This window comes from Glossina fuscipes, unplaced genomic scaffold, assembly GCF_014805625.2.
Source record: "Glossina fuscipes isolate IAEA_lab_2018 unplaced genomic scaffold, Yale_Gfus_2 61, whole genome shotgun sequence".
NCBI classification, from domain to species: Eukaryota; Metazoa; Arthropoda; class Insecta; order Diptera; family Glossinidae; genus Glossina; species Glossina fuscipes.
In genome coordinates this window covers 4,196,534-4,209,310 of record NW_023998433.1, presented here as the reverse complement: position 1 = coordinate 4,209,310, position 12,777 = coordinate 4,196,534, and the positions used below count along the sequence as shown (strand labels likewise).

Sequence of the window (12,777 nt, the reverse complement as noted above, 5' to 3'; positions counted from 1 at the left end):
TTGCTGCTATTATATATTTTACTGACCGACTTTAACGATTATTACGTAGAAGCGTTATTAAATTACTCATTGAATTCGTTGAGGGCAATACATCAACAAGCGCAATAATTATTTATATAATTTAAAATCAATTTTATATAAAAAAAAAAAAAAATACTTGAAACAATTTATTATCATAGCATTTGGTTTTTATTTAATAGTATTTTACAGATTTTCGTCGTTTCATTCCAGTTATGCTTAAATGAAAGCGAAAGGAATTCCCTGCGGTGATAACATATTTGAAAGCAGAAATTTACAACAATTACAATAAGAACATAAAAATATTTACCAGTTTTATTTAAATGAAAACATATTTAATTTTTAATTGATAGAGGTAAAAGCTTCAGTTTTGCTTTTTAATGAGTATAAAGAAAAAAAAAAAGAACAAATTTTGAATCATCACAAAATTAACTATAGGCGTAAAGGCAAAGCGGCGAATGAGTAACCTGTATTGAAAATATAAAACAAAATAATAATCCACGAAGTCATTTAAAATATACTAAGTACTTTAGTATGGTAAGTGGGAGATTGCATCGAGTGACTTATCTCACATATAAAAAGTTTTGGGAATTGTTTGCATTAAATTTTACGTCAATGTCCCTTCCTTTCTAAGTTTTATTAATAGTTTTCGATTCATAATATTCTTATTTTTGGGCGGATCACGTCTACTTTTCAACTGAATCCTTTGCCACCAGAATTTCACTTTCCTTGTTTAGGTTTGGCGAAGAACACGTTCCAATAGCAGACGATATACATGTAAATGGACAGAGAGACACGAGCGAACTGGAATTCTGCACTCATCAAAAATATTTATACTTATATAGTCTATAAGTTACTGAGAATCATATCTTGTGGCTGCAAATGGAAAGCAACGGAAGATAGTATAATCGCATCGTACGATCGTGTATATGAAAAAGCTGCATTGTATTTTTGTTCCAGCCTATCGGCACAATATTTATTTATAACAAAAAACACATTGATTTGTAAGTCGTTAAGCGAAATAGTTCAAGCATTTTGCGTTTGTTTGAATATTTTGGCGGTATCATTGCTTCAAGTCTCAAGCAGGAGACAATAGTTGCAGAAATCTTACTCAATTGAATTTCAATGACGTGATAACTTTTAATAAAATGTGCAGAACGTATAATGTATTTAAGCACCGATTTTTATACTAAATAAGTAAGAACGTTATAGTTGAGAAAGGTCAACAATCAGATACCCTACATTGCTTCGCCTAGTAGAGTTATCTACTCATTTTCGTAATAACACTTCAAAAATTACGCATTATTTTCATACAAAGCCATACTTTTAGTGACAGCCCGCACACAGAGGTCCAAACCTCACATCACATGATGTGACTCAAATTTAGCAAAGTGAGTTAATTTCCTACAAATTTTCTTATATTTCAGTTTCCATCATAAAAACCAGAAATTAGAGTTTCTCGCCCTATAAAGCTTTGATTTACTCAATAGCCTATGTGGTTCAAAGTTGATTCACTGAATTTTTGGCCAAAATTTCATGAAAATCCTAATAAGTGGTGTAGACCTACCAGACCAAGTTCCATGAGATTTGTCAATTTCAATCATGAAATATGGAAAATTAGTCCCTTTTACTATATAAAAAATTCAGTTTTTCCAGAAACAGTTCGAAGTCATCTTGTCGAAAAATTTTGAAAATGAAAATTTTATTGCATGCAAAAATTTTTCAAAATAAGATGCTATATAGGACCTATATAGGAGTAAAGACCGCTCCTAAGTTAAAGTATATTAGTGCACCAAATTCCATCAAAATATATTACAAATTTTGGCCTTTAGGTTGAACACAGACATACTTGAACTGATGAGCTTGGAATTTTAGTTCATTATCATTTTCTGAATCGATCAGTATAAGAAAAGGTGGATATATCTGAAGCTCTTCTGGATGTTATATATACATAAGGCACCATAATGAATGGTGTAGGATATTCAAAATCACTAAAATAAATATTCTTAAAAAATTTTGAATGAAGAAATATCCTTATAAAAGCAAAGACTTAGAAATAAATGAAAGCAATTGGGAGAGAAATGTAGAAAATGAAAATGAAAACAAAGACAAATAAAATAAACGCAGACAGAGAGAAGGAAGAATCTCTTACTTATTGTTTTACAATTTGTTTTTCGATTAGTAAATTTGTATTCGATATAACAGATATTGTGGTATATGTCAAGTGCAGCTATTAAGCCATAAATTCCCATTTGAAAATAATGGCCTGTATTTTCAAGATATCTACTTTCATCTTTACATACGTACACTTACATATAAATTTAAGCTTGCATTTACGTAACTGAGGCTATAAGGTGTTATATGTATGTTTACTTCTAGTTCATATTTTATCGCTTTAAATTTCCGGTTTACACATCCACGCATATGTCGATGTCATTTAACATTTGTAGTCTTCTTCTCTTAAACGCCGACACATGTGTAAAAGTTGACTGCATAATATCAAAAAAGAGAGATATATATATATTATCTCTTGTATTGTTGTATAATAGTGCATTTGAATAAAGCGTGCATAACGTTGAGAATTTGTGGATATTGAGAGATTAGTAGAGATGAGTAATGAAGACGACTAAATGGATCGAAAATTTTTTTTTTTCGTATTTAAGAATACATGATCAACAAGAAGAAATGCATCGAAATAATTAGTGCACCCTTTCAAAATGTAAAACTTAATTTTTCTTTCTTCGTTCTGAGCAAGTTTATGGATAAAAATGTTGTCTCTTCATCCACATTTTATATTTAGTAGACAATAGAACTTTGAGTTTATTTAAAAAATAAGCTTAACTTTACGCGGAACTCATTGGGCATATTTTCTCAATATTTAATATCTCAAAAATGCTTATCATTGTCCAAGAAATATTGATAGTCGTAACTAAGTCAATTTAGGATCTCAGGCAAAGTAATAATATTTACAATTGGGATTGTTTCCGATAGTTTGATAAGTTTAGTATACTCTCTCCGCTAAAGGATATGAAAATAATTTATATTATCGTACTTTGTTTTTATTTGTGTATTCTTGTTTTATTAAAATACTTTATAAAAAGGAGTTATATTTTTTTACCTCCATGGGACATGGGTTCCCCTACACTTTGCAAATTTTTATTTGTGCACCGCTCTTTGTTATTATTCCTGCGCTCTTACTGCGCTATTAAATTTATTTTTAGCACAAAGTATTTCGAGATGGCCTTGAAGCATGTACGAGCGAATGAGCGAGCTAACGAATGCGAATTTCATATAATCAGCCAGACGACCGATCGACCAGCCAATCAACATGTAAACTATTAGTGAGCGCCACCTCAAGTGTTATTGGTGAAAGATAAAAAAATGATTATATTTATTTTTATTTATGTATGTAAACAAAACTATAAGATTATACATATAAATACACGAACACATATACAATATGTATATATATTTATTATGTACATTTATTTGTTTATTATTATTATTATATTTTATTATTTGTTTATTTGTTTATTTAATTGACTTCCAATTTTACGAGAAATCAATTTAAATTGCCTAAATAAAATGTGCATCTAAATGTTTTCATTCAATGTAGTTCTGTCGGTAGTAGCACTAGTAGTACTAGTGTTTAAACATATTCCGAACACTTAGTTTAGTCATTTCGTCCCGAATGTTAGTGGATTTTTACAGAATGCATTTTTATGCATAATTTCAAATACGAATTATCGCTAAACAAAAAACAAAACAAATGTGTGTGCATAATAAATGCCGCGACTGATTTCGATATCAACACAGCTCCGTTATTTCGGTTCATTTTTAAGCTATTTCGAAGGCAATTGTAAAGAAAATATTCTAACGGGTACATACCAGCAACAGAAGCTTTTAGAAAAGAATCTTAAATTCTAAAAAACTCTTGCACAAATTTAAAAAGAAAAAACACACAACAGCAACAAGAACAAAAAGTTAACATCTTTTAATATTCTCGAGTGTAAATCTGACATTTACTCATTTTATATATTTTTTTAATAATATTGCATTTAAGTTTATATTATATTTAAACTCATATACTGGCATGCCCATTAGTGTTAGTTGTGTTATGCTGTAATGAGTTAAGCAACATATTTGCTGGGTTGTTAGGCCAGTTCTGGCATATAAAACTTGTGTAAAACTTTCATGTGTATATATGTTCAAGATTTTAAATTTTGACTTAAGCATCTATGTTTATACTATACCTATAACATGTTTTTCATTTATATTTTTCAATTTCTTAGTTTACACTCAATGCACGTTTGCGCCTATTTGTCTGAGTTTATGATTGTCGCCACCGTCAAACAGTCAGCAAACTGGTTGCCTAGGTACATGTATGTACAAGATTGCACACTATTAAACAGACACTTGAGACATTTCCATTATTTTCGTCTCTTCAGCTGCCTGTTTGTCACTAGATAAACCAAAAAAAAAAAAAACAAAAAAAAAAAAAATAAATAAATAAAAAAACCGGAGTGAGAAGTTGCTGTTGATCTGGTTTCTTGCAGGTGTTTATTGGCATCTTTCATTATGTGCTTTTTTCTTCCTTTTTTTTCTACATGGGAACCATTTGCCATTATATACAGAAATTTTAATACCTTAGTCAATATATTACTTGTATGTACACTTAAGTGTATTTATTTATTTGATGAAGATTTGTTTCTTTGGATTCAAAAATGTTTTCCTTTTTTCTTAATTACTTCTTCTTTTCTTTGTGTATATTTGCTGGTTGAGTTAATAGTCAACAATAAAGTGATGTAGTCTTATCATCGGTGCAAAGAAAAAACAAAATAATATAAAAAAAGGGTAAACAAGACGTGTTGGAATGCATTTTTTAATGTGGCAACTTGCTACTTTTAACTGTCCGTGTGCGCAAGGTTTGCGTGTATAAGTGTAAAGTCTATATTTTTATTCCGCTGTTTTTCATTTCAAGTGTCTGGTATAGTATTGGTACGCTTTCGTTGTTATTTTGTTTGTTCATTCGTTAAATGTTTGCCAAAAACTGGATTTTCTATAAATAGATTCTGGGGAACTGCTTGACAGAGTGCGCCTTATATTAGCCATACGCACAAGTTGACATAAGATACACTTACGTACATATATCGTATATGATATATACATACTAGTTAAGTTAAGCCAAAAATTTGAGAAGTTAATAAAAATTTGATAGGATTTATTATCATAAATGATTGAGCATCGTATTTACAAGTGCTTGGACAGAATGTATGATATATAGAAGGCAGGACTTGATTAGAAGGTATCGCTTTAGACACATTAAGGCAATTTAATTAGTGGTTTCACGCTCTTACCACAAACTGTATGTTAAAATAAAATGTCAAAAGAAAAAAAGGAAAAAGAAGAGACCGAGAAAGAAACTTATATATCATCCCTTAGAGCGAGGCACGCATACCTAAAAGTATTAATGACTCCCCGTCATATTTTATATTAAAAATCAATTATTTTGGCGCAAAAAACTTTATTAGGTTCATCTTGACATATAAATAAACTATTTCATTATATAGAAGAAATAATTCAACTATTATCCGTCCTTGGTGCGAAGGTTCATCTCAGACTTTTCTGCAATCTTGCATATCTTTTGCCCGCTTCCCTGATTTATTCTTGACGTAGGACTTGGAGAAAATGCTTCTTTGTTTTACTTTCACATATTACATTTTGTGTGAAAAATTTAGTAAAAATGCCCCACTGCTTTTATAAAAATGTGCCGTATATATGATATTGATTGTTACATTTGCAACTTTTATTAGTAATCAATTATTTTGAAATATAAAGCACACTTTGTAGTAAGCTGAAGTTTTTGTCTCTTAATTTATTGTAATAATTATCCATCGTTATCAAGGGCTGTTTGCCATCTTTTTGGCACATTTTCTATTCACGTTTCGTAAAGTAAAATATTACTCAAGTTACTCCTCCTTAACAAGATAGATCTAGGGATTGACAATGCGGCTTGATTTTGAGAAAGCGATTGCTTGAAACGTTCTATGGCACGATGAGGAAAGCACTTTTCACCTTCGATAACGGTTCTGGTAAAAAGCGGAACCTTGCGCAATCGGATAATTGATGAGGTGCGCATATGCCTTACCGATTCACTTACCAAATTCCGTGTGGGCATCTTTACGTAGTTGGCCACGTGTACAGAATTCTCTATAATTCTTACATATCTAATGTTGGATCAGCTTCGACTAAAGAATTCAGAATATCAATTTCAAATTCACAATCGCTTTCAGACTTACGGCACGGATCGTAATCACCAGCAGCGAATCTGAACCAACGTTGAGGCTTATTGATTATCGATACATCTCCATTAACTTCGCAAATTTTCGTTGTTGTTATCGTTGCACTGAACGCATGGAAATAAAAAGGTGTGTAATGACGAAAGTATTTCTAGGAAGGTATAGGATAGTAAAAAAGTTGCACTTTTTAGAATATTTTCTACACGAGCTGTTTTACCGAAAACTGTAAAAGAATATGCGTTTGTACCTCAACGGTCGGTGCAGAACTAAAGGCAAGACAATTTCTTTAGTAATAATTAATTAGTTACGATTATTCATAAAATATGTATTCTTTATAAAAATATTATTCTATATCAATTTAGGCATGTTACTCTATCGTTTAGTCCATCTATCCGCTCATCCATTAGTTGTTGGTGTTCTTAGTGTTATGAAAACATAAATGAAAAATTAATTATTTGCCTCATATTTTAGAAATCCTCCAAAAGAAACGAAAAAATAATTTGGGTTCGTCCACATAACAGCTAAAGAATTGAAAAAGAATGCGAAATAAAAGAAAATTTTACACAAACAGAGTTATATTAAAAATCGTATTGGAAATGGTTCTGATTCTTTTTGTCCTTACTATAAATAAAAAATTGTTCCAAAGAGTGTTATTATGGTCTGATTTCCAAGGGTACAGGTAACTTCTTGCTATTAACGGCGGTTTAAGTCTCATGAGATTAGATTGCGCTTCGGTGCGTATTTAAAGTATTTCGTTATTTTTTCCGAGAATGGTGTGTAATTGTTACAAACCATATAACTAAATTATTATATTCCGCTGTCTGTTAAAATGGATATAAAAAGATAAGGTGTTTAATAATAGCCATTTATGGCACATGAAAGCATAATTACGCACATGGATACCTAAATACACAAGAACCATAAAATTGCACTGATCGCTTACTCTAAAATATATGTAGCCACAAATGCAGTAGATAACATGTAACACAGATTTACTTGCACTATGGGGACAATGGTTAGATAGCAATAACAAAATTGGCATGATGTGGATTGTTTCACTTTTTGGAGGTACGTGAAAAAGTGAAAATATAAAATAAATACGCAACTAAAATATGTTTCCCATATTAATACACATGCACATAAACCTACATATTGTGTATATTATAAGAACATACATATAGTAATAAGATTATAAAACATTTTTTGAATTTTTTTCGTTATTGAAAACTTTCCTTTCGGCTGGACTAGTGCTACAGTAATAATTCTATGGAAAAAAGTGACACTTATACAAGTTTCAAGCATAAAAATTATTTTGAATATGTTCATATTATTTAAGTACAAACTGTCAATTTTTTTAAAATAAATTTCACAAATCAGTGAACTGATTAAGGATTATTTAATTCAGAGACCATGGCATTCTTTTTTCGCATATCCGAAACAGGCAAAAGGAAACTTCAGAAACCCTATAAACTGTACATTCTTGATCAGCGCTAAATTTTGAATCGATTGAACGATGTGTGTCTGTCTGTGCGTCTCATGTCTGTCTATATATTCTTATGTTCATCGACAGGCGAAAATTTTGTAGATATTTTGATGAAATTTGGTATACTGACGGGGTTCGGTCCACAGACGAGCGCTATTAAAAATGGTCTGGATCGCACCACTTTTTCGATGAGTTCCCATATAACGCCTTATTTTGAAAATCTAATATGTGGATAACTATGGCGTTTTCACTTGCTATGGTTTATAAACATCCGATAATTTAAGATGAATAAATCTGATTAGAAGAATAATGTCAGTATAATGAAAATGTATGTATGCGTATAAGGAACATTTTTCAGAAAATTGATGTATTTCTTAACCCACCATCTACATTGACTGTCTCAGCAATTGGTCCGCCTGTAGGCTCGACTGAGTATATTCAGTTAACCATTTTTACAAATTTTCAAATGCTTTTTCAAGTATACCTGCAGTTAATTCATGTTGTTTCCATTACATTTACTCAAATTAGAGGCAAAATTCATTCACAGTCGATTTGTGTTCTGAGTAGTGCATATTTTCTTTTCGTTTGTGATTTTTTGATTGTTTTAGAGTTTTCGCGTGTCTTTTCAGTGCTTTCGCTAAGCTGGTTATCGCAGGTACCGTCCGTGCGTTTGTTTTCTTTATATATTAAAAAAAAGAAAAAATTACAAAAAAAATTAATAAAAATTGGAAACATTTGACAATTGACATTTTTCATTATTTAGTAGTTCCCAATATTTTTTCTAGTTGTGGTTTCTTTTTCATAAATTGCTATTGATTACCGCAAGCTGTTGACGTGGCTTGGTAAAAATATAAAGTGGAACTCTGCATTCCAAATCCCATGAGATACAAAAACTGGCAAAGCTTGCAAAAAGATGCAATAATGCACAATCTTCTGCTAACTGTAGTCTTCCTACACATGCTGAAATCTGTACCCGTAGTTTCTGCATAAATTGCAATGATCAGCACCCGGCGTTAGGCAGACAATGCCCATGCTATGTACAAATGCATGAAGTTCTAAAAAGAAAAAGTTATTGTAGCGTGGCCGAACCGCGAGGCAAGTACCGGGATATCAATTCAACTGGAATTCAAGGTATTAACAAAAATAATACTTACCTTGCCGTCGCTTCGCAAATCGAGGTCAATAAGCCTTTAACTTCAACTCCTACGAATGACAAATCTGTTCTATCGTCAGCCAAAAAGCATATTGTAAAAACCACATCTATCACCCGCCAAAAATAATAATGAAAGAATCGAAGCAACAACAAATATTGAAAATATCAACACAACCACACGTATTATAAAGCTTAATAAACTAAGTATCACAGAATCACCGGCTCTCAACTTCGTTCAACAAATTATAAGCTGTAACGGATCCAATTTTTCATTCTTTATTCAACCTCTAATTCCAAATTGTTCACGTTTCCCCGCTCGTTGCACTTCAAATTTACACAACCACTTAAGCACCCAATCTTCTCCTTGTAAGAATAAACTATTCCTACAAAATTCCTATAGCGACATTTTCGACGGAGACGCCGACATGGCAACATAAACTACCTATCACTCCATTTTCATGTCACTGCAATTAAATATAGTTTTTAAAATTCTAAAATAGAAGGGCATTAAGGGACTTATTAATAATTTTGATGAACTCCATACACTCACAAGTGATTTTAGCCCAACCTTTATACCCCTTCCAGAGACCCATTGTAGAAGTTCATTTAATTTTATTCCACCGAAATTATATACTGCATAGTTCATGAATGCTCGACCGAAATTTCTGTCATTTTCACTCCCAATGGAACTTTAATTAAAGCAAATGAGGCAGAAAGAAAAAAGAACTGAACCTATATAATACGGCGTTTTTGACTGATTACCTTCCCTACAAGTGGAAACTGGCGGTAATTGTTCCAATTCTAAAGTCTAAAAATGTCTCCATCGCATCGGACTATCGCCCAACCTGTTTTTTATCCTAATGTCGCAGCGGCGGGTTAAAGTTACAGTTAACAATCATCACTCTGATTCCTTTCCGCTAATGAAGGGCATTCCACGAGGACCTCCTCTTTCTGTCACGCTTTGTCAGATCGCTTTCAATGAAATCAGTAAAATTCTTTGCCGTATACCGAGAATCGAAGCTGACGATGTATACATTTTAACAAAAGAAAAGCACGAAGCACGAAGGCAGTCAACATCCTCGAATCTATTGGACAAGAGATCTTCACACCGGCAAACTCGTCAGGTGCTAACATTTTAATACAAAACTAAAAAAAAAATGCACATCTGTCGAAAGCAGATATGTGTTGAGGGAAATCGATTGATGCATGTTAACGACTTATCAGTATAAAATGTGCAGACGCTCAATGGTCTTGGGCTTACGTTTTCGAAAAAATATCATTGTCTTCGGTTAAAAAATTCCATTTTAACAAGAAAAATTTCATGTAATAAGTAGTTTGGAAAAGCCTTGCACCCATTAACACTATTACTTATCTTACCAAAATGCTTGTTTTAAGCTAGATTCGCTGTGGTTTGATAATTTATGGCAATAAGTGTAAATCTAACATCAATATCCTTAAACCGGTTTGCCATCAAGCTCATAGAGCAAGTTGCTACACTTTTTGGACTTTATGAATTGAAAGCTAAAATCGTCCTCAAGATTCTTAATTCTCGGTGAAGACGTGAAAACGATTATTATTGTCAAGAAAATTCGTAAGTCACCACCTGCAATTGACTCTTGTTTGCAAGTCGCAAGAGAATTGAATATTCCCTTAAACATTTTCCATTTCGCCCTTTCGGTCTTAGACCTTCGTGGGTTTTCAAAGACTATTCTTTTGACATTTCACTGTCTATGCACAAGAAAAAAGGCATTCCAAATTACGTCTTTAGGAATCTAATTGCTAAAAAAAACCCAAATGCTGGAGACTAACGGTTGGAGTCCTTTATATACAAATGGGTCTAAATCCTACGGTCAGCAGCCTGTTTGTGCTCCTCCAGCACAGCTATTTCATAATCAAATATTTCACGAAAGTGCTTCAACTCTCACTACCGAAACCTGAACTATATTTCACGCTATGAACTTTTCTCAAAAAAATAAACTAAAAACTGTCATTATTATTGATACTCTGTATTAAAAGCTTTTCGGTATCCTTCGATCTCGAAATAGAGTACCATCAACAAATTAAGGAATATCATTACAAATTAAAATGCTTTGGGTACCAAGTTATATCGATTTGTTGGGAAATGAGCAAGTTGATCGAGCGGCGAAGAATGCTGCTTCTCCACCTCTAAATATGGATGATGTCATGGAAAAGCTGGACCTTCAAAGATATATTGGAACAAAAGTTAAAGAGAAAATTATGGAAAGAAATCTACAATACTATCGTCAGCACTACTTTTCTGTTAACCCTCAAATAATTCCACCTTTGAATCTAACAAACATTGAGAAAATCAAGATCAAAACATTCTCGAGAATTCGCCTTGCCCGTTCAATGGCAACTCACTAGTTGATCTTAACCATTTGAGTCCCGGACGCTTTTAAAAAAACACTGTCGAAGAATCCCTGACAGCGCGATCGCGCTGTTTAGATTTTATATCGAGAAAACCCAAACAGTTTTCAAAAAAAACTGTCGAAGAATCCCAAGCAGCGTGATCGCGCTGTTTAGATTTTATGTCGAGAAATACCAAGCGGCAGTATAGCGCTTGTTTAATTTTATGTCGAGAAAAACCGTTTCGAAGTATTGTTTGGCGTTCTCTTGCTATAAAGGTGCAAAAGAAACAATTTCTAGCGATAGAAAAAAGTTTGGAGTTGGGTACGATGTCGTGGTGAATTTACTAAAAGATAGTAATTGTTTGAATAAGGGGCATCACATTTTTATGGACAACTTTTTTACTAGCGTAGAATTAGCTCTGTATTCATATTGTATGGGCATCTTTTTGACTGGAACAATTAGAAGAAATAAAAAATGTGTTCCTGATGACTTGCAACAAACAAACGTAAACGTAAACGAGGTAAAATGCTTTCGAATCAATGAAGTATTGTTCTGCGCGTTTCGCGTAAAAAAGACTGTAAAAAGACCTGTATTATTAATTTCGGCAAAAGCAGAAGAGTAAGATGTAACGGTAACCAAAAACCGACATGGCAGAGAAATACGTTCCACAAAACCCGCTATAGTTCAATCTTATAAAGCCTTCAAGGGTGGTGTCGACTAATCAGACAAAATGCTATATACCTGCCTCGATGAACGAAGACCGGTTAAATATTGGAAAAAGGTAGCTTTTAATATAATCAACCGCATGGTTTTAAATGCATATATCATTTACAAAGAAACAAGAAAAGCCATATCTCGGTTAGACTTTATGTCAAATATTATTCTGGAAATTGAGCATCAGTGGATGAATGAAAAACAATCACATAGTTTTATAAAAGGAAAACAATTTGGATTAGAAAAGCTGCCAGACCGTAATTTGCGACAATGGATCGTCTGTAGCACCAAAAATGTAATAAAAAGATCGCATTTAATTTACGCACAATGTATTCAAATTGTTTGTTAATAAATGTTTCAAGTTTGCTCCACAAAAATTATAGAAAAAACAACACCAAATAGAAATTTTTATTTTGTGATACATTATAGTACTATTTCACCTATTGTAATTGTATTGCGCTCGACTTCGACAATACGTAACGCACCGTCAGTTGTCGCCAATGCTCGAAATGTGCTGGGTTTTCTCGACATAAAATCTAAACAGCGCTATCGCGCTGCTGGGAATTCTTCGACACTGTTTCTTCAAAACTGTCTGGGTTTCCTCGACATGAAATCTGAACAGGGCGATCGCGCTGCTTGGTACTCAAACGGTCAAAGGAGTGTTCTTCCCCAACCTTCAATTGTGGACAAGTTCTCCCTATAAAGTAAATTCTTTGTGACTTTGAAGTATTACATTTAGA

The 12,777-nt window shown here is 32.7% G+C and overlaps 1 protein-coding gene across 5 annotated transcripts in view; it reads left to right on the top strand.

Moving 5' to 3' along the window:
- Nucleotides 1-12,777, top strand: part of LOC119637975 (receptor-type guanylate cyclase Gyc76C-like) — a 67,552-nt gene that overhangs the window by 28,507 nt on the left and 26,268 nt on the right. The window contains exon 1 of one of the 5 annotated variants that reach the window (XM_038034466.1): nucleotides 3,518-3,898. The exons of the other annotated variants lie outside the window; for them this stretch is intronic. The gene's annotated coding sequence lies outside the window, so the exon portion shown is untranslated. Of the gene's footprint in view, nucleotides 1-3,517; nucleotides 3,899-12,777 lie in introns of those variants that run through there. 5 annotated transcript variants of the gene reach the window in all.